At 42.5% G+C, this 18,989-nt stretch overlaps 1 protein-coding gene across 4 annotated transcripts in view; it reads right to left on the bottom strand.

The window, feature by feature from the left end:
- tm2d1 (TM2 domain containing 1) overlaps nucleotides 1-18,989 on the bottom strand; it is a 76,163-nt gene that overhangs the window by 8,242 nt on the left and 48,932 nt on the right. The gene's annotated exons all lie outside the window — the stretch shown is intronic.

Here is an 18,989-nt window from a genome sequence, read left to right as displayed (position 1 = left end):
AGGATATACGGCGTATCAGAAAAATAGGTTAGTAGACAGAGGGGGTGGCGTGGCTCTGTGTATAAGAAATAATTTAAGTCATTAGCAAGGGAGGACATAGGATCGGAAGGTGTAGAGTTAAGAAATGGCAAGGGTAAAAGGACCTCAATGGCATTTGTATACAGGCCTCTAAACAGTAGCCGGCATGTGGATTACAAATTACAGTAGGAGACAGAAAAGGTGTGTCAGATGGGCAATATCATGTTATTCGTTGGGGATTTTAACATGAAAGTGGATTGGGAAAACTAGACCAGTACTGGACCTCAAAAGAGAGAGAGTTTGTAGAATGTCTGATGGATGGCTTTTTAGAACAGCTTGTTGTTGAGCCCACTAGGGGATCAGCTGTGCTGGATCGGGTGTTGTGCAATGATTCAGAGGTGATAAGAGAGCTCAAGGTTAAGGAACCCTTAGGGAACAGTATGATTGAATTCACTTTGAAATTTGAGAAGCAGAAACTAAATTCCAATATGTTAGTATTTAGTGGGAAAAAGGAAATTACAATGGCATGAGAGGGGAACTGGCCAAGGTTGACTGGAAAGGGCACTAGCAGGAAGGACAACAGCGCAGCAATGGCTGGAGTTTCTGCGGAAAATGAGGGAAGTGCAGCGGTCCCCAACCACCGGCCGCAAAGCATGTGCTACTGGGCCGCAAGGAAACGATATGAGTCAGCTGCACCTTTCCTCATTCCCGGTCACGCACTGTTGAACTTGAACATAGGGTTGCCAACTGTCCTGTGTTTGCCAGGTCATCCCATATATTGGGCTAAATTGGTTTGTCCCATACGGGATCACCCTTATCCCGTATTTCCCCCGCTAAGAGTGTTCCTATGAAACCTTTCGTGCCGAAATGGCGTAAAGCAAAGAAGCAATTACCATTAATTTATACGGGAAAAATTTTTGAGAGGTCCCAGACCCAGAAAATAACCTATCAAGTCATGCCAAATAACACTAACATATAGTAAAAGCAGGAATATGATAGATACACAGCCTATATGAAGTAGAAATAATGTAGGTACAGTATAGTTGGGAAGATTAAGCCAAAACCGATTTTTGGGAAAAAAAATCGGCACGTATGCACATGCGCAGGTCACGCATCTGCACCTAGGTGCCCACGCAAGGCTTCATGGTCATGGTAGTCTTTCTCGGGGTAAAGACAAGTGTTCCGGGATTTGACTGCTACTTTTGTCCCTTATTTGGGAGTGAGAAAGTTGGCAACCCTAACTGTAAAAGACATGTTTAGGTGAGTTTCACCCTACTTAACCCCCCACCCCCACCCCCCCAACAGGTTGGCCGGTCCGCAAGAATATTGTCAATATTAAACCGGTTCGCGGTGCAAAAAAGGTTGGGGACTCCTGTTGTACTGGATGACTGGAAAATTGCATATGTTACTCTGCTATTTAAGGGTGAGAGGCAGCAGAAAGGAAACTATAGACCTGTTAGTCTGACACCACTGGTTGGTAAATTGTTGAAATTGATTGTTAGGGATGAGATTACAGAGTACCTAGAAGCACATGACAAGCTAGGCAAAAGCCAGCATGGTTTTCTGAAAGGAAAATCCTGCCTGACTAACCTACGACAATTTTTGAGGAAATTACAAGCAGGGTAAACAAAGGAGATGCAGTAGATACGGTGTACTTGGATTTTCAGAAGGCCTTTGACAAGGTGCCGCACATGAGGCTGCAGAGCAAGATAAGATCCCATGGAATTACAGGGAAGTTACTAGCATGGTGGAGCATTGGCTGATCCGCAGAAAACAAAGTGGGAATAAAGGGATCCTATTCTGGCTGGCTGCCAGTTACCAGTGGAATTGGGACTACCGCTTTTTACGACGTATGCCAATGATTTGGACTATGGGATTAATGGATTTATGGCTAAGTTTGCCAATAATACGAAGATAGGTGGAGGAGTGGGTACTGTTGAGGAAATAGAGCACCTGCAGAGAGACATAGATAGTTTAGGGGAATGGGCAAAGAAGTGGCAAGTGAAATACAATTTTGGAAAGTGCATGGTCATGCACTTTGGTGGAAGAAATAAATGTGCAGACTATTATTTAGATGGGGAGAGAATTCAGAATGCAGAGATGCAAAGTGACTTGGGAGTCCTTGTGCCGGATGCCTGAAAGGTTAACCTCCAGGTTGAGTCGGTGGTGAAGAAGACAAATGCAATGTTGGCATTCATTTCTATAGGTATAGAATATATGAGCAGGGTTGTGATGTTGAGGCTCTATAAGGCACTCGTGAGACCACACTTGGAGTATTGTGTGCAGTTTTGGGCTCCTTATTTTAGAAAGGATAAACTGACATTGGAGAGTGTTCAGAGAAGATTCACGAGAATGATTCCAGGAATGAAAGGGTTACCATATGAGGGACGGCTGGCAGCTCTTGGGTTGTATTCCCTGGAGTTCAGGAGAATGGCGGGGGGGGAATCTCAAATTAAACATTCGAATGTTAAAAGGTCTGAACAGATTAGATATGGCAAAGTTATTTCCCATGGTAGGGGAGTACAGGTCAAGAGGGCACGACTTCAGGATTGAAGGACGCACATTTAGAATAGAGAAGCAGAGAAATTACTTTAGTCAGAGGGTAGTATATCTGTGGAATTTGTTGCCACGAGCGGCTGTGAAGGCCAAGACATTGGACGCATTTAAGGCAGAGATAGATACGTTCTTGATTAGCCAGGGCATCAAAGGGTATGTGGAGAGGCAGAGGAGTGGGAATGACTGGTAGAATTGGATCAGCCCATGATTGAATGGTGGAGCGCTCGATGGGCTGAATAGCCTACTTCTGCTCCTATATCTTATGGTCTTATTATTCTTCTTCATGGCTTTTGGTGTTTTGTTTTTAAAATGAAATTTTGTTTCCCCCGAGCCAGGAGTGCTATACCAAGAGCACTTAGTGGGGCAGTACTAAGTAAGCAACATAGCAGTGTAATTATCCAAATGATATTTTATTGTGTGTTTCTTGGACATGACATATCTGAATAATTTCCCATGTAACTGTATTACAACAGCATAGATAAGGGCACATCAAATTCTGTATTACACTTGGCAAGTTGTCAAGGCCTTTTTTTAAAATATATATCTATAGTATGAACTGAGTTTGTTAAAAATAGCTTCCATGTCTTTAATAAACCTGAAATAAGTAAATCTCAATGATTGTAAGGGCCTAAGGAGGATGCCAAGATGAATAATCCACTGAGAACTATTGGCTGCAGGTGCGTGATTCCTTCTTATGCATGTGTAAGGGGGGGGGGGGTCGGCTCTTATGTTACTGTGTAGGCTAATTAAAATGGCTTCTTTGTTATGTTATACTTGGGAATGCTTCTTTGTTATGTTAAACGCTGAGAAAATCCTTCCCGCTAGTAGTTTGTTGAATCACGTTACTGATAAGATGATGTTATGAACCAATTGGGATAGTTATGTTTTTGGTGTATTTGAAGATACTGTATGCGTGGGGTTTTGAGGCAGAAGGCGGGAGAGAGAGACAGAGGATGGACGAGGTGCTGTGATGTCTGCTAATGGGGTCGGACCCCGAGGAGGGCGTTCAGCGAGGAGATGGAGATGGACTCGTGTGGAGTGTCTGGTCGACCACCGGCCAGTCGAGGTGGTCCAAGGGGTCGCAGGGTGAAGAAGGTTCTTGAGCTCTAACTGTTTGGTGCACAAAGAAATTGAACTTTGATAAGTGTGGCGCCTTTTATTTTCCTTTTATATTTTCTTCTCTATTAATTATATAGTTCCAGTAATATCTATAAACTGTAAATCATTTAATCCTATCTGGTGTATTGTCTGTTATTTGGGTGGGGTGGGGTACATCACACAGCATCCACACAAACTAATTACACAGTTTGACAGGGCCGAGGGCTGTTTCCCTAGACGACAGCGAGCCGAGCGACCCTGAGGCTGGCCGGGGGGGGCTACACATGGGTACTGGGCAGAGAGAGGAAGACGCTAGGCCTTGGGCCACAGAGAGTAAAAAATACAATTCTTCCACTTGCCCAATTGTAAAGGCTAGATCAGTTCTGAATTTCTCATTTGCACACTGCTGCTCTATAGAATGCTAGTCTACTCAAAATACTGTGCATCCTCAAAGATTTTGGGCTGAAACAGTATCAGAAAGTGATTATAACAATGCATTAATTAGCATTACCTATTAATTTACAAAAAGATTAAGTTGCAAGCAGAAGAGATAAATTACGTATGTATATGAATTTATGCCAAACTGCTGAAAAGTATACACCAATCCACTGTTATGATTACCAAAACTAATAATTTCCTTCTCGCCATGAGGCTCTCCATTTGAACTTAATTGCAAACACGGAATTGCTAGTTTTATGATGTTATTAATAATTATTGCTGATGTAATTTAAGATTGATAATATTCTCAGGATGCTAAAGTTGGAGTTACTGTTAATGATGTTATTTATGATCGTGACATGCCATTCAAGAAAGCAACCAAGCTACATAGTCCCACTCTAGTAGGTGTTGAACCATTGCCACAGTATTTCTATCAGAACTCTTAAGTAATTTTCATCAGCTTTCCAATTCATACAACTGTTAATGATAGAAAACAATTACTTCAGAATGCAAAGCAATTTTAACAACAAGGAGGGATTCATTGAAATACAACTTTGATAAATTCCTTGCCAAAACTAACAATTGGGACATGACGCAAGTGTTACATACTTAAGAGGAAGAAAAAAAAAGGGGGGGCTTCTAAACCACTGATTCTTAATATTCTACAACTGGGCTTTTTTCTTTCTTTCAGAGTCTGTTTCAGTCAAACCAATGTAGATTAATTGCAATAGTTAGCCATTGATTCCATTACCATTGCAGAATGCAACCTACTGAATGGTAAAAGGTAAAACCAGATGTGGAACTAGCATGACCCTTCATTAGAACTAACAATTCTAATGCTCATATCAAAACAATGCAATGATTTAACTGCTTCTAATAGTTCTTTACTCCATAGATTAGGAAAATTAGCATGCTACAGCATTCACTCATTAGTTTGTCAAGGACCAGTACAGCCACATGAGTTACAATATTCTACTATGTTTTACCATTTTAGTCTTCTCTTATTTTTCTTTGGTTTATGCTTCTTTCTTTGGATCCTCTCATCCATATTGTCTCAAATTTTCTACTTTTCTTTTTCCATCTTTTAGTTTTTTTTTCTATCTTTTCCTTCATTTATTTAAAAAAGATAGAAAAATATGTTCAAATAGTTCCAGTTGTGACATTGGTGTTATTGTGTCGTTAACAGATCAATGTTGTAGAAATTTCCAAAACAAATATAATGGCAAGTTAAATATGCCTTTAGTGCAAAAGTTGCAATTGCACAATTTTCTGGCGTTATATTCGATTGCCTCAGAGTATTATTGTATTATTTTGAAAGCTTAATTGTGCTGTATTGATTACAGCACAGGTACATTTCCTCTTTTCTTTCCTTTCTTGTCGATCAATCGCTGTCATCTGGACAAGCCTTAGTTTGAGAACTACAGAACCACTTCATTAATGGAGTACTGATACAGCATGAATTAAAAACATTAAATTTCCCTGCTTAATATCCAAAATATGAAGGTTAGTTAAAAGGACACTAACTCCTGGAACGTTCTTATCAGTTTTGAGTTTTTACTCACTATAAATAAACTTTCTACAATAACTAAGAGAAAGACAAAGTCTATAAACTACAAGGAGTGATTGATAAGTTTGTGGCCTAAGGTAGGAGTCAATTTTAGAAAACTTAGCACATTTATTTTTCAACATAGTCCCCTCCTCCCCTCCTACATTTACACACTTAGTCCAGCGGTTGTGGAGCATACGGATCTTGGACCTCCAGAAAGTGTCCACAGCAGGGGTGATTGATAAGCTTGTAGCCTAAGGTAGAAGGAGATGAGTTATACAGCTCTCGTTACATGCACGTGCAGTTCAACTCTGTGTGAAAATGCAGAAAATTTGAAGTTAATAACTCATCTGCTTCTACCATAGGCCACAAACTTATCAATCACCCCTGCTGTGGACCACTTTCTGGAGGTCCAAAACACTGACTTCTACAAAGAAGGGATCCGTATGCTCCACAATCACTGGACTAAGTGTGTAAATGTAGGAGGGGACTATGTTGAAAAATAAATGTGCTAAGTTTTCTAAAATTGACTCCTTCTACCTTACACCACGAACTTCTGAATCACCCCTCGCATTTTGTTGCAAAGGTTTTTCCTAATGTTGTCATTTTTGAAAACGTATTTAAGGAGATTGATGCAAGATCTAAATTAAACTATGTTTTATTTGAAATGATCATCAAAAGTATGATAAATGGAACAGCCATGCCTTATGTCAGCCCGGCATAAGTCAGGCAAGCCAGAAAACAGTAGATGCAAAGTTCTTTTAAACGCAAACAACAGGAATTCTGCAGATGCTGGAAATTCAAGCAACACACATCAAAGTTGCTGGTGAACGCAGCAGGCCAGGCAGCATCTCTAGGAAGAGGTGCAGACTGCACCTCTTCCTACAGATGCTGCCTGGCCTGCTGCGTTCACCAGCAACTTTGATGTGAGATGCAAAGTTCTGCTCACTTTCTATGCTGACCAACAATTTATCACAAATCAAACTGAAAATGTCTGCTTCCATACATCAATCCAATAACTGGCTTTTCTCCAACTACATCAACTCAGCCAATCTGAATATCACTCAACGGACATGTTCATGGAAGAAGTCTGTAGGTGAACTTTCCTTCCCCTGAATTGTATGGAAATATGAGCAATGACAATCCTCACACACAGATTCAACAGTTTCTCAAACCGGGGTTGAGTTTTTCTTCATTAATCATAATTAGAGAAGAGAAAAGGAAGACAACTAGGATTGCTGAAGAAAAATTTCAAATCAGAAACTTTGAACATTGAAGGAAACCATGCAGCTAGCCCTACAAGTGCTAGATCTTTGACAGGGCTTTTCAATTATGCCTCAAATATACATTTTTCTCTCTATTACCCTGAAGATAGCTTCCTTTTAATTCATGTCCAATTACATTTCATAAGTTGCCATGGAATCTGTTATCATCACAATTTCAAGTTTCGAAAAACTCACCAAGAATTTTAATAATCTTTTGCAATTTCTCTTTCTCTCCAGCTTGTCTGCTAATTTACTATCTAACAGCAAGATAAAATTTTGAATCATATTTTCCCCCTGCATCCCCAAATACAGCAATCCAAAATAAGGCTAAATGACAAATTTATTAAACATGGACATGCCACCAATAATTCCCAAGATTGGTACTTCAAATCCTTAAGTTTTTTTCTAATCCTTAAGAAAACTGAAACTAAGAAAAAGTGTGCAATTTTAAACCTGAGGGAGGCTGGGTTTGCTTCAGCTTCCTAGATACTAAGGCTAGCACCTTGGCCAGTCCCAGCGCCAATCATCAATACATAGCTTCATAGTTATGTTTTCAGCAATAAGATTAGTGCCAAAATTGTGCTCATTTAATAGTGTCCATTTTGGAAGCAGACTATTTTGATTTTTGTTTTGGTTTGAATATATGTGATTTTTTTTTCTCTCAGTAGGATCCATTTTAAATAAAGGGGGAAAAAATCTGATCGGTTGGGGAGAGGGCTTGGGGAAAGCGAGTCGTTTTATGCAAAAAGCACTTTAGCTTACATTCTAGTTGTATTCAACATTAGAAATCGACTTACTGTAAGTAAATAACATATGTGATGCATAGCAAAAAAATGATCCAAGTCTTAATTTTAAACAACCAATATTAGATGAGGGACATGATTCTCAGTGTCAAAATTCTCAACATTGATAGGTTAAAGATTCAAGTCTGACTACAGAGTATTATTAAAGAATTGCTGCACTGCAGTAGCCTTTCAGAAGGGATATTAAACTAAAGTCTCATTTGCCCTCCCAATAGGATGCCAAGGATCCATTTGCATTTTTCACCCAAGAAAAATCAACCAATTCCCTTGTCACTCATAATATCTCACTATATTCAAATTGTGTGCTATGCTTCCTATATGCTTCCTCTAACATTTGCTGCAAAGCATTTGGGATGTGCCAGAGGAATGAAAGGCCTACATAAATATAGTTTATACTTCCTTTTCAGTTCATAATTTAATAGGTTATTTAGAATTGTCTGTTTACAAATGAGTTAATGGGTGGTTTTGAATGAACTTTAGAAATGATCAGATGAGGTGTGATGTAACAAATTATTCTTTCCAGTTTTTCTGACAGGCATGAGTACTAAGAAGTGCTGTATGTTGCTACCAGCACAGATGTGTTCCACATATTCTTTTCTACTCATTTGTTCTTCTGGATTGGGAACATTGCTGGAGGCACTATTATGCCTCCCTAATTGTTACTTGAGAAGATGGTGACGAGAAGGCTTGATGGTATCTGTAAGAGCTGACAGGGTGAGCCCAAGTCACATAGGTCATACCAGATAGATCTGTTCCTCTGAAGAATAGCTTTGAACTAGGTTGATGTTTCTGACACTGTGGTAACTTCTACTTTGGAAAGGACCACTTGACAATTTCATGCCCAAAAGAACGACTTTATCCAGAACGGCAAAACTGTTATACCTATACAGAGGCTTTCACTCACTCGTACGGCATGGCAGAGAAACTAGATACAGTGCACACCGGAAGTAAAAAGAACGGAAGTACCCCACTCCCCCATTATCGTAATTTAGTATTAACTTACTTTTAATAATGCTCACATTACAACACTTCTCCCCCTTTAAAATCCAACATTCCCCAAATGTAAAAGACTAGGAAATAAAAACAGTGGTGTTATTAACTTGTGCATCCCTGAAAACTTACACTAGTATCTCAGCAACAGTTTACCATTACAAAACATCTGGAAAATGTGACAGATTCAACATTCAATCTAACAACAAAAAAAAACTGTCCTGTCAAAGATTCAGTCTGTCAGGAGGTTTACAAGTGCACTGTGTTCTGTGCACTATCCCCAGTGACCCAGCAGGCACAGCTGGTGAGGGTGTTTTGGGTGGGTCTGGTTTTGGGGGCATGAGAGGGGTCTGTGAGTCTGCGTGAGAATGTCCATCCTCCTCAGGGGACCCCGACCCCTCTGCCAGCGTCTCTCCCTCTGGCAAGGTCACTGGTGGACATGCTTCCACAGTAGTCTGTCTCACAAATGGAAACTCCATGGAACTGTCTGCCTCTGAGCCGGTATCATGATGCAGGTGCACATGGTCCTGATATCTGTGGAAAACACGTCCATCAGTCAGCTTAACAACATAGGAGACTGGACCACTCTGCTTAAGAATAACCCCAGGCAGTCATTGCTGATTGTTTCTCACATAGACATTGTCATCTGGTTTAAACTGTCTCTCGCGCGCATGTTGATCATGTCCCTCCTTCTGCTTTTCCTGCTTTCTCTCCACTTTTGCCTACGCCCCATCAGCGTCTCTGCTGGAGTGCGGACAGTCGTAGTCTGTGGCGTGAGGCGGTATTTAAACAGGAAACGTGAAAGCCGCATGCTAACAGAGTCCCCTGACATCCGCTTCAGGACTTCCTTCACTGTCTCAACAGCCTGCTCAGCCAAACCAGTGGAGGCTGGGTGGAAAGGGGCCGTCCAAATGTGATGAATACCATTCTGCTGCATGAACTCACTGAACAGCTCACTGGTGAATGTCGAGCCATTATCAGTGACGAGAGCGTCAGGCAACCCATGGACTACAAACACTTGCCTGAGTTTGTCTATGGTTGAGGGGGCTGTGATGTTGCTCATGATGTGAGCTTTGATCCATTCAGAATGCGCATCTACCATTACAAGAAACATCTGCCCCATAAAAGGATCAAAGTCCAAATGTAGGCTAGACCAGGGGTGGTCTGGCCACTCCCATGGGTGCAAAGGAGCTGGCAGTAGCATATTCTGATTAGTCTGACATTGCGTGCATGATTTTACCTTGTTCTCCAGATTCTGATCCATTCTTGGCCAACAAACGTAGGGTCTTGAAAGGTTTTTCATTTGAGACGCCCCTGGATGAGTCTCATGAATTTCCGCCACAATCTGTGAACGGCCAAGGGGAGGCACGATGACCCTCCCTTTCCAAAAGATGCAGCCATCCTGCAGACTGAGTTCTGTCTTGCGTTTGACATAAGGCCTCAGTTCCTCTCCTTCCATGGCTCTGAGCCAACTCTGTAAAAGAACAGTCTTGACTTGGGACAGGACTGGGTCCCTCTCTGTCCACTGCCTGATCAGGGTCGCCTTTACAGGTGTCTCTAACAGCCTCTCCAATGAAAACAGTCTCTGGAGGCCCATATGTAGTAACAGGTGTCTCAGGTAAAGGTAGTCGACTCAGTGCATCGGCGTTTGCATTATCCTCACCCGCTCTGTACACTATAGTATACTGGTAGGCTGACAATGTAAGAGCCCAATGCTGTATCCTGGCTGAGGCTAGCAGTGGGATGCATCTAGTCTCACTGAACAGGCTCATCAGTGGTTTATGGTCCGTATAAATTGTAAATACGCGTCCATAAAGGTACTGAGGAAAGTGTTTGACTGCAAAAACAATGGTCAGACTTTTTTTGTCTAGCTGTGAATATCCCTTCTCAGCAGCTGTCAGGGTACATGAAGCAAAACCAATAGGCTCCTCTGAACGGTCCTCCATTACATGTGAGAGAACTGCCCTGACTCCATAGGGCGAGGCATCGCATGCAAGGGTGATCTCCTTGTCGGGGTCATAGTGAACAAGCAGCTTCGCTGAGTGGAGGAGTTCTTTCACTTCCATGAAAGCTTTCTCTTGCTCTTCACCCCATTACCACTTAGTGTCATTGTGAAGCAGTTTATACAGTGGGGGCAAAATCCTTGAGAGATCAGGAAAAAACTTGCCATAATTCACCATGCCCAAAAAAAGATCTGAGTTCCGTGATGGTTTTAGGGCTTGGGGCCTCCTTAATAGCTCTCACTTTGTCCTCCGCAGGGCAAAGCCCCTCAGCTGTGATCTTGTGTCCCAGGTAAGTCACACTCGATGCCAGGAACACATATTTTCCGTGTTTCAACCACAGCCCTGTGTCTGAGAGCCTCTTCAGCACCCGATCTGAGTTAGCCAGATGCTCCACCTCCAGAGCCCCCGTGATCAAAATATCATCAAGGTACACTGCTATGTGCGGAATCCCCTGCAGCAAAGTGTCCATTGTCCTTTGGAAAATGGCAGGGCTGGACGCCACTCCAAACACCAGGCGATTGTACTTCAATAATCCCTGTGCGTATTATTTGTGACGTACTCCTTTGAATCCTCGTCGAGCAGCAGCCGTTGGTAAACGTGGCTCATGTCCAGCTTTGTGAACAGCTTACCCCCTGACAGGGTCGCAAATGGGTCATCCACCCGTGGCAATGGGTACTCCTCCAGCTCAGAGACCTGATTCACCGTAAGATTATAATCCCCACATATCCTCACCGTTTTGTCTGCCTTCAAAACTTGTACAATGGGAGCCGCCCACCTTGAAAACTGGATGGGCTCAATAATGCCCAGCCTCTGTAAATGTTCCAGCTCCTCCTCGACTTTGCCTTTCATGGCATAGGGCACCGACTTGGGCTTAAAAAAACGTGGTGTGACCTCAGGGTTGACATGGAGTTCCACTTTCACACCCTTCAGTGTGCCCAGCTCGTCCCTGAAAACGTCACTGTACCGCTGCAGAATGTCCTCCGTCGTGTGTGCGTACTTAATTTCATGCCAGTTGAGCCGGATTTTGTGAAGCCAATCGCAACCCAAAAGACTGGGCCCACTGCCCTTAGTTATCACTAGCCTGGCTTCAGCCTTCTGACCCCCGGCTGAAATGTCCACATATAACCTCCCTAAATGAGGTATGGACTGCCCCGTATAGGTCCCAAGTTTGAGCTTTGACGGTCTAATGGGAGGCAGGTTGGACCCCCATGTCCCCCTGTAGGTCTCCTCACTAATGGCCGATCCAGTAGCCCCTGAATCAATCTCAAACTTAAGGTCCTTTCCCCTGACATTGACTGTGGCATAATATGGTTCAGGTGGTTCCTCATCTGTTTCCACTCCAAACATGTTGTAGGCACATGCTGCCTCTTCATCTGCTTCTTCTAGATGGTGTGTGGCTGCCTGAGCCTGTTGAGCTTTCCCCTGCCCAGGCTTAATCTTACCCTTTGAACTTCTGCACTTTTTTTTTTAGCTAAATGTCCCTTTTTGCTGCAAGAATGGCAGACAGTGTCTTTGAATTTGCAATCATTTGCATAGTGCGTCCCTCCACACTGGAAACATTCCACCCGCTTTGCCCGTTTACCAGTCTCCCTCCTGACTTGGGAGCACTGCCGCCGACTGCGACCCCCCATGTCCTTTCTGGATATCCTTGACATAATTAGCAGCCATCTCCATGCCTTGGGCAATCTCTAAGGCTTTCCTGAAAGTCAACGGTGGGGTTTCCCCTAACAGGCGGCGTTGTATGACATCATACATTGTATGCTGCATACCAATCTATCATGGATCACGTCTTCCAATACCGCTCCGAAATCACAATGCTCTGACAGCTGCTGAAGCTCGGCCACAAAATTGGCCACAGACTGACCTGGCTTCCTGAAACGGCTGAGAAACTTAAACCGTTGGACTATCACAGAAGGTTTCAGACTGTGGTGGTTCCCCACGAACTTGGCCAGCTCGACATATGGAATGTCTCTCGGTTTCCGTGGTGTGGCTAACTTCCTTATTAGCTTGTAAGTCTTTGCCCCACACACATTCAGGAAAATAGAGCACTTCTTCGCCTCCTCAGTAATTCCATTAGCACAGAAAAAGTGTCCCAACCTTTCCTCATACTCCGGCCAGTCCTCGGTTCCCTCCACTAATTCAACGATAGTCCCAGACGTAGCCATCTGAACATGAGACCCCTTATTGGCGCTGCTGCTCCTGTTTGAAATGTGTTGACACGTCCACAAAACCAGTTCACCTCGTCGCCAAAAGTGACTTCTACTTTGGAAAGGACCACTCGACAACTTCATCCCCAAAAGAACGACTTTATCCAGAACGGCAAAACAGAGGCTTTCACTCACTGGTACGGCATAGCAGAGAAACTATATACAGTGCACACCGGAAGTAAAAAGAACGGAAGTAAACTCCCCATTATCCTAATTTAGTATTAACTTACTTTTAATAATGTTCACATTCCAACAGACACCATAGTCTTTGTGCAGTCATTATCAAGACTGGTTATTATTACAAATCACAAAGAAGAGAAAATCTGCAGATTCTGAAAATCCGAGCAACACACAAAATGCTGGAGGAACTCAGCAGGCCAGGCAGCACCTATGGAAAAAAATTACAGTCCACATTTCGGGCTGAAACCTTTTGGGAGTCTGCATTTTGTGTGTATTTATTGTTACAAAGTTCAGATTAACCAAAATTCCACAGTGGCTGAGGTGGGATTTGAACATGACCCTCTAGAACTCTAGATTGTTACTCGGGTAACTTAATCACTGCATCATGCCACGCTCTCTGATCACTGCACCCACCCTGCATCTGCTACTATGCTCCATCCAGCCAGCACTGCTGTTTCAACGCTAGAAAGCTGTCTCAGGATGCCTATTTGGCATCTGCAGCTTATCAGGCAGATTCAGATGAGGTCCAGGTCTCAACACAGCTATGACCTCCATCCCTGGCAGAAGTTTTCAGTTTTAATAAAGGCTTAATTCACAAAAGATGAGTTTGTCAAAATTCTCAGCTGAATAACTAAGTAAAAAACCCACTGGCACAAAACTGAAGATTGGTACTGTGGGAGAAATCTTCATCCCCACCACAAGCCTGGTGAGCAGTTTGTTAGTGCCCCCTACTGCTTCATCTAAGACTTGCTTTGTTGTTGAATTACAAACGAGAAAATCTATAGATGTTGGAAATCAAAGTAATACACACAAAATGCTGGAGGAATTCAGCAGGCTAGTCAGCATCTAAAGAAAAGAGCAAACAGTGATGTTTTGGCCCAAAACATTGACTGTTTGCTCTTTTCCATTGATGCTGCCTGGCCTGCTGAGTTCCTCCAGCATTTTGTATGTACTGCTTTGCTGTTGGCTGTGTGAAATTTGGAGAGAATTCACAACACACTGGAGGAACTCAGCAGGTCGGGCAGCATCCGTGGAAACGATCAGTCAATGTTTCGGGCCGGAACCTTTCATCAGGACTGAAGAGGGAAGGGGCAGAGGCCCTATAAAGGAGGTGGGGGGGGGGGAGAGAGAGAAGGTAGGTGCCAAGCGAAAAACCATTAAGGGGAAAGATAAAGGGATGGGGGAGGGGAAGCAGGGAGGGGATACGCAGGAAAGGTGAAGGAGGAATAAGGGAAAGCACAAGCAGGCGGAACCATGAGTGAGGTGATAGACAGCTGAGGGAGGGGGCAGAGTGAAACTGGGATGGGGGACAGGAGGGGGAGGGAATTACCAGAAGTTGGAGAATTCAATGTTCATACCAAGGGGCTGGAGACTACCCAGATGGTATATGAGGTGTTGCTCCTCCAACCTAAGTTTAGCCCCATCATGGCAGTAGAAGAGGCCATGTATGGACATATCCAAATGGGAATATGAAGCAGAGTTGAAGTGGGTGGCAACCAGGAGATCCTGTCTGTTGTGGTGGACGGCGCGGAGGTGCTTGACGAAGCGGTTTCCCAATCTGCGTCGGGTTTCACCGATGTAGAGGCCACACCGGGAACACCGGATGCAATAGATGACCCCAACAGACTCACAACTGAAGTGATTGGGGGACACTTAACTTGTTAAGTAGCCTCATGTGTGGCACCTTGTCAAAGGTCTTCTGAAAGCCCAAATATACATCCACTGCATGCCCTTTATCTATCCTACATGCAATCTCCTCAAAGAATTCCAACAGCTTCATCAGCCAAGATTTTCCCTTAAGGAAACCATGCTGACTCTCTCTCATCTTGTCCTGTGTCACTAAGTACTCCATAACCTCATCCTTAATAATTGACTCCAACATCTTCCTAACCACTGTGGTCAGGCTAACTTGTCTATAATTTCCTTTCTGCTGCCTATCCCTACCCCTTTCAGAATACTAGGGTAGAGATGCGCAATGTTTTTTTTTGGAAAGGAATGGTTTCCTCTGTGGTATCCTTCCATGAACACTTTTCTTGTTCAGTATTTTTCTTACAGTGGACACTTACAGCAAACTCCAGAGACTTCTGCAAGTAGTACATCATTTAACCAAGGAGAAATAAATCTATGCTGTACATTTGTCATAACTGAAGACACAGAAATCCAGTTATAAATATATACAGATTAGAAAGCTTAACAATCATTAGTATAGGCCAAATAATAGTATTCATAAGAAAAATGTACATCTTAGTTGAATGTCAGTGATTAAATTTTTTAACACCTATGAATGGTACACAGAGAGGATGAAACAAACTAATTTTAATATGCTTTGAATTCTTACTTTCATCTTAAACATATTCCTTTTATTTCAAGGTGCAGATATAGTGTATGACTTACTGGAAGGGAACAAAAAGAAATTAAAATAGAAGGATTTAATCCTCTACTTGAGCTAAATATAGAGAAAATATTCATAAAAACACGTAAAAGTAATTATATGAACATTCAGCATATAAGTTGCAGGAGGAAGAATTGGGTAGCAATAAGTTAAAGCACAGAAACAAAAAATGTTGGAAATGCTCAGGAGCATTTGAGAAGACAGAAACAGAGCAAATATTTCAGGTCCATTTCAAATAAAAGGTTATCAAAGTGAAATGTTAATTCTGCTTTACTCTCCACCAGTGATAACTTAACTGCTGATGGTAGCTTTTAGCTCAGATTTTCTGCATTTGCAGGTCTTAACTTTTTAAGTTTGATTCGAGCACTGTACATATGGTTTGCATCTCAGTCTCCCCTCTGCTAATTGGAAGGAATGATCCAAAATGAGTTTGAACAGATTGCAATAATTTGCATGATTGTATTGGATTAGTGCAAATATTGTGCAAATAATGTGCAAGTCTGTCTCAGAGAATTCATATGGGTATAGCTGGACTCTTGTTCAGAGGTTATGTTAATGTACATCATTGGAACAAATGAAAGTTTGTCTTTTGCTTTGTGCTGAGGCTGACTGCCACAATGGATGAAATAAAATAACTTAATTTAAATGCATATTTTACTTTTCAAAAATAAAAGCATAACTTTCCTGCTAAATGTGTTAGCTGAGTCACTGAATATCCTAACATAATAGTCTTGTATTCAATAGCCTATGCCTTTGAAACACTAGTCCATTATCTGTAATCATGACTTCAGATACTGAGGGATTTAATTTCATGAAATTAAACAGATCTGGCAAAGAAATATATTATTGGTAATAGAACCATAAAACCAGCATATTGTTGTAAAATCTCCAAAGTCCTGCAGGATAGGAAAACTGTTTTGCTCACTAGTTCTGGTTTATATAATATCCCTCAAATACCGAAATATGATTGATAAATTACTGTCTACTGAACTGTCCTAGCATGCATACTCAGTTCAAGGTCAATTAGCAGAAGGCAATAAATGCTTAGCCCTGCCAGCCATACCCACATACAGTAAACAGAAAAACAACAGGTTCTTGCTCAAGTTTCTCCAACTTCACTGACCTAGGAAACTAATTTGGAAAAAAAGGCATGGGAATTCCATGGTAGAATTAATCTATGTCCAATGTTTCCAATGCAGCCTGTACTTGGATTGCCAGCTAATTACCATGATTGCAGTACTGAACCTGCTGTAAACAAGCTATGGAGTGGCTGGATCAAAGCTGCATCAAGCTCTAACCACTACAAAGCAAGAATGAAATGTGATCATTTTCTTTTGAAAGAGAGTGGGCAGCATACGAAGATGTTGCTATTATCTCCATCTCCAGCCTAGAACCTGAAGGTTTTTCATGCCATTAGCCACTGTGAGGTTGATTGCCGATAACAACAATGACCACTTTGCAGAGTGTGTATTTTTGGTCTACAAGGGGTGAGCTTCTATAACATTAATTCTAATTTCTCTTTCTACAGTTTCCTGCGCTATTATAATGAGGTCCAACGTAAGAATGGGAGTGTGGGGTGGGAGTGTGGAATGAGCTGCCAGCACAAGTGGTGCATGCATGCTCAATTTCAATGATTAAGAGAAGCTTGGATAGGTACATGGATTGTAGGGATTTGGAGGGCTATGGTCCCAGTGCAGGTCGATAGGAGTAGGCAGTTTAAATAGATTTAGTATGGACTAGATGGGTTAATGGGCCTGTTTCTGTGTTGTACTTCAGTTTGTACTGATCCATGCATCACTTTGATCACTCTCCAGTCAAGTTACAAGAGGAAAGATTACTGAAATGCCCATGCTTGGGGACAATTGGTAGGACCAAAAAAAAGTTTAGCAGTCAAAATATGGCTGTCTAGACTTCCAACAAATTTGAAATATTACTGTCAAAACAAAACAGAAATTAGTAAATCAGCATTTAACCTCAGTGGTGATGTCTAAGTTTCACAGCTGCAAGTTCTTTCTGCTGCTTGCACATATGATCACTTGTGAAAGGTATAAAAGGCCATACATTATTTAGCTCAACAATGGTGTCCTGCCTTCTCTGCATACTATGATGGTCGCACATGACATTGGTACCAAGCTTGAATGCATTGTTAGCATTTTGGAAAATACATACTTAAAATCAAATTGCTGTACATCTTTTTGTTTTGCAAACACAGTATTAAAAAGCTATTATACTTTAGAAAAACATGATACCAGAAATATAGTGTTTGAACAGCTTGTGCAATTATATAGAGACCTGTGACAAAAATATCTTTTTGTTAAAAATGTTTTAATCAGATCCTAGACAATATTTTGATTTAGATTATGAGGACACTCAGTCCTCGTTTATTGTCATTTAGAAATGCATGCATTAAAAAATGATACAATGTTCCTCATCCAGGCAGTGTACAATGTGCTTCCAAGCCCATCAAACCTGCAGACATGGGGCAAGGCAGAGTCGTCAGCGTGCCCGCTGTGCTCCAAGCGAGGAACCCTGGAGCACATCCTCAGCGGCTCTGCAAGGGCACTTGGTGAAGGACGGTACAGGTGGAGGCATGATCAGGTCCTGAAGACCATCGCTGGAGCCATCAGCGCAGGAGTTGAGTGGGCGAAGCGGTCCCGACCCTCCAAGCAGACCATTGCCTTTGTCAGAGCTGGGGAGCAGCCAATACCTGCCAAAAGAACATCTGCAGGCATTCTGACCTCTGCAAGGGATTGGCAGCTGTTGGTGGACCTCAAAGGGCAGCTGAAGTTCCCCAACCATATTGCAGCCACCACCCTGCGACCAGACATTGTCCTAGTGTCCGAGTCTATTAAGCAAGTGGTGCTGCTGGAGCTGATAGTCCCATGGGAAGATAGCTTGGAAGAGGCCTTTGAAAGGAAGCTCTCCAAATACGCAGGACTGGTCAGCAACTGTCAGCAGGCTGGATGGAGAGCGAGGTGTCTCCCAGTGGAGGTTGGTTGTAGGGGATTCGTAATCCATTCTTTAGTTAGAACCTTCAGCATTTTGGGCATCGAGGGAGAGAGGAAGAGGAGAGCCATCCGCAGTACCACCGATGCGGCAGAGAGGGCCTCAAGATGGCTGTGGCTCAAAAGAGGGGAGCCATGGAGTCATAAGTAGCTAGCCATCTGGACACAAGCTGGGGTCTGATCAGCCCCGGCTGGGTCACCTGGAGGAGGTTGTATGATGTTGAAAGACCCGAAACACTCGATGATTCCAGGAACATCACTGAAAATGTGCCCAGCAGCATCAGTAGATGTATGTACACAGCTCCAGAAAGATTTCACAGAAACACAGGACAAAACCACATAGTTATAACATATAGTTACAACAGTGCAAAGCAATACCATAATTTGATAAAGAACAGACCATGGGCATGGTAAAAAAAAAAAGTCTCAAGTCCTGATAGCCCCATCATCTCACGCAGACGGAAGCACTGCAAACTTGCCGATGCATT

This window comes from Mobula birostris, chromosome 12 (assembly GCF_030028105.1).
Source record: "Mobula birostris isolate sMobBir1 chromosome 12, sMobBir1.hap1, whole genome shotgun sequence".
Classification (NCBI taxonomy): Eukaryota; Metazoa; Chordata; class Chondrichthyes; order Myliobatiformes; family Myliobatidae; genus Mobula; species Mobula birostris.
Note: the sequence above shows the minus strand (reverse complement) of the source record. Positions and strands in the feature narration are given on the sequence as shown.